We start from the raw sequence: 3,759 nt of genomic DNA, 5'->3' as shown, positions 1-3,759 counted from the left end.
TCTTTTTGATGATGAATGCAACACCATTCTTTTTCAATTTGTCATTCCCTGCATAGTAAACCATGTGGTTGTCCGATTCAAAATGGCCAATACCAGTCCATTTCAGCTCACTAATGCCTAAGATATCGACGTTGATGCATTCCATTTCATTTTTGACAACTTCCAATTTTCCCAGATTTATACTACGTACATTCCTTCTTCCGATTTTCAATAGATGTTTACAGCTGTTTCTCTTCCTTTTAAGTTGTGGCCCATCAGCAAATGAAGGTTCTGTGTGCTTTTCTCTCCCGAGTTTAACTCTATTCACGTCATTATGGTCAACTCTACTTTGAGGAGGCACTTTTTTTCCTAGTCGCATTCTGAGTGCCTTCCCACCTTCTCGTCCTGTATCTGACCTGATGGTAGTTAGGTGCCATCAAGTCACTTCCAGTTTATAGCGACCTTATGCACAACAGAATGAAACATTGCACAGTCCTGTGTCATCCTCACAATGACATTGCTATTGTCACTGTGCCAATCTATGTCCTTGAGGGTCTTCTTGTTTTTCACTCATCCTCCACTTTATAGGTTTAACACAATGTTCTTCTCCAAGGACTAATCCCTCCGGATAATATTCCCAAAGTATGAGAATCAAATTCTGGCCATTCTAGTTTCTAAAGAGCATTCTGTCTGTACTTTTTCCAACACAGATTTATTTGTTCTTCTAGCAGTCCGTTGTACTTTTAATATTGTTCATTAACACTGTAACACAAATGCATTAATTCTTCTATTGTCTTCCTTAATCGTTGTCCAACTTTCACCTGCATATGAAGCTATTGGGAGTCCCGGTGTTGTGTTGTGGGCTGTAGCACTGGACCGCAATGTCAGTTTGAACCACAAATTTGGCAGTTCAAACTCACCAGCCACTCCTTGAAAACCCTATACAAGGTTGCTATGAGTCGGAACCAACTTCATGGCACTTGACAACAATAAAAACATGAAGCTATTGAAAATACCATGGCTTGGGTCAGGCACATGTTAGTCCTCAAACTGACATTTTTGCTCTTGAATACTTTAGATCTTGTATAGCAGATTTGTCTAACGCAATACGTCACTTGACTTCTTAACTGTTACTTCCATGAGCGTTGATTGTGGATTCCAGCAAAATTATGTCTTTGACAACTTCAATCTTACCTCTATCAATATGGATGTTGTTTAGTGGTCCATTGGTGAGGATTTTTGTTTTCTTTACATTGAGATGCAACCCATACCAAAGGTTACAGCCTTGATCTTCATGAATAAGTATTTTAAGTCTTCTTGACTTTCAGCAAGCAAGGTTGTGTCATTTGCATATCGCAGGTTGTTAATGAGTATTCTCCAATACTGATGCAATATTCTTCTTCATATAATGTGGTTTCTCAGATTATTTGCTCAGCATATAGATTCAATAAGTATGGTGAAAGAATACAACCCTGACACACACCTTTCCTAATTTTAAACTATTTAATGTTCCCTTGTTCAGTTTCAATGACTGTCTCTTGTTCCTCATGAGCACAATTAAGTGTTCCAGATACTCATTTTCTGCAATGTTGTCCATAGCTTGTCATGATCCACACAGACGAAAGCCTTTGCATATTCAATAAAAAACAAGTAAATACATTTCTGCCATACTCTGCTTTCAGCCAAGATCCATCTGACGTCAGCAATGATATTCCTCCTTCCAAGTCCTCATCTGATCCAGTTTGTACCTCTGGCAATTCCCTTTCAATATACTATTAGAGCTGTTTTTGAACAATCTTTAGCAAAATTTTACTTGCATGTGATATTAATGATATTGTCTGATGATGTCCACATTCCATTGGGTCACCTCTCTTTGGAATGGGCACAAATATGCATCTCCTCCAATCAATTGGCTAGGTAGTTATCTTGCAAATTTCTTACCATAGGTGAGTTAGTTAGTGCCTCCAGTGCTGCACCAGTGTGTTGAAATATTTCAATTTGTATTCCATCAGTTCCTGGAGCCTAGTTCTTTGCCAATGCCTTCAGTGAACCTTGGACTTTTTCCTTCAGTACCATTGGCCCTTGATCATATGTTATGTCTTGAAATGATTGAACATTGTCTTTTGGTGCCAAAAAGATTGTTTTTGGTGCAGGGACTCTGGTGTATTACTTTCATCTTCTTCCGGTGCTTTCTACATCGTTCAATATTTTGCTAATATTTTTGCTGTTGTTAAGTGCCATTGACTTAGTTCTGACCCTAGTGACTCTGTATAGCATTTCCAAGAGAGCAGCTGTTGTGCTTAAGCTGTCAGCTTTGCAGTTCAAGTTGACTTTGCAGTCCAGTGCATTAACCCACAGGGCCAGAATCCTTCAATATTTCAAGATTAGGTTTGAATTTTTCTTCAGTGCTTTCAACTTGAGAAATGCTGAGCACGTTCTTCCACTTTGGTTTTCTAACTCCTGGTCTTTGCACATTTTATTATAATGTTTTGCTTTGTCTCTGGTAGTGTAGTGGTTACGAATTGGGCTGCTAATCTTAAGGTCAACAGTTCGAAACTACCAGTGGTTCCACTGGAGAAAGATGAAGCTTTCTGTTCCCGTAAAGATTTACAGCCTCAGAAACCCTATGCAGGGTTGCAATGAGTCAGAACCGACTCCATGGCACATCACTACCACCACCACTTTGTCTTCTTGAGCTACCCTTTGAAGTTTTCTGTCCAACTCTTTACTTCCTGATTTCTTCCATTCGCTTTAGTATCTCTACATTGGAGAGCAAGTTTCAGAGTCTCTTCTAACATCCATTTTGGTCTTTTCCTTCTTTGTTGTCTTCTTAATGACCTTTTGCTTTCTTCCTGTATGATTTTCTTCATGTCATCCTTTTGGTCTTTTGTCATTAGTGTCTTATATATCAGATCTGTTTCTGAGATGATCTCGAAATTCAGGTGGTATATGTTCAAGGTCAAATGTTGGCTCTTGTGGACTTTTAAATTTTTTCTTCAGCTGTAGCCTGAACTGCGTATTAGCAATTGATGATCTGTTCCACAGTTTATCCCTGGCCTTGTTTTGACTAATGATGTGGAGCTTTACCACTGTCTCTTCCCTCATATGTAGTCAATCTGGTTTCAGTGTATGTTGTCTGGTGTGGTCCATGTGAATAGCTGTCTTTTATGTTTTCATTAAAAAGGCATTTGCAATTAAGAAGTCATTCATAGGCATCATTGTCGTTAGTGCCATTGAGTTGGTTCCAACTCACAGCAGCCCTGTATAGGTTTTCCAAGGAGTGGCTGATGAGTTTGAACCATTGACCTGGCAATTCAAACCAACCTTTCAGTCCAGTGCAGTCTCCAACAGGGCTGCACCAGGATTCCTGAAGAAGTCATTGGTCTTGCAGAATTCCATCATGCAATCTCCAGCCATATTTTCAAACTACTGCTCCTTCCTCTTTGTTTCTAACTTTTGCATTCCAATCACCAGTAATTATCAATACATCTTGATTGCATGTTTGATTATTTTCAGACTGTTGAAGTTGCTAGAATTCTTCCAATATCATCACTAGCTGTAGTGGTTGGTGCGTAAATTTGAATAATAGTGGTATTAACTAGTCCTCCTTGTGGACCTATATATATCATCCTATCACTAACAGCTAAAGGTAATGCAGAAACGGCTACATTCATACATTGACAGAGAACTTCCAGAGGTTCAAGCTGGATTCAGAAGACGCCATGGAATGAGAGATATCATTTCTGATATCCGATGGATCTTGGCTGAAAGCAGAGAATA

The sequence above is a fragment of the Chrysochloris asiatica genome, unplaced genomic scaffold, assembly GCF_000296735.1.
Source record: "Chrysochloris asiatica unplaced genomic scaffold, ChrAsi1.0 scaffold00189, whole genome shotgun sequence".
In the NCBI taxonomy this organism is placed as follows: Eukaryota; Metazoa; Chordata; class Mammalia; order Afrosoricida; family Chrysochloridae; genus Chrysochloris; species Chrysochloris asiatica.
Note: the sequence above shows the minus strand (reverse complement) of the source record.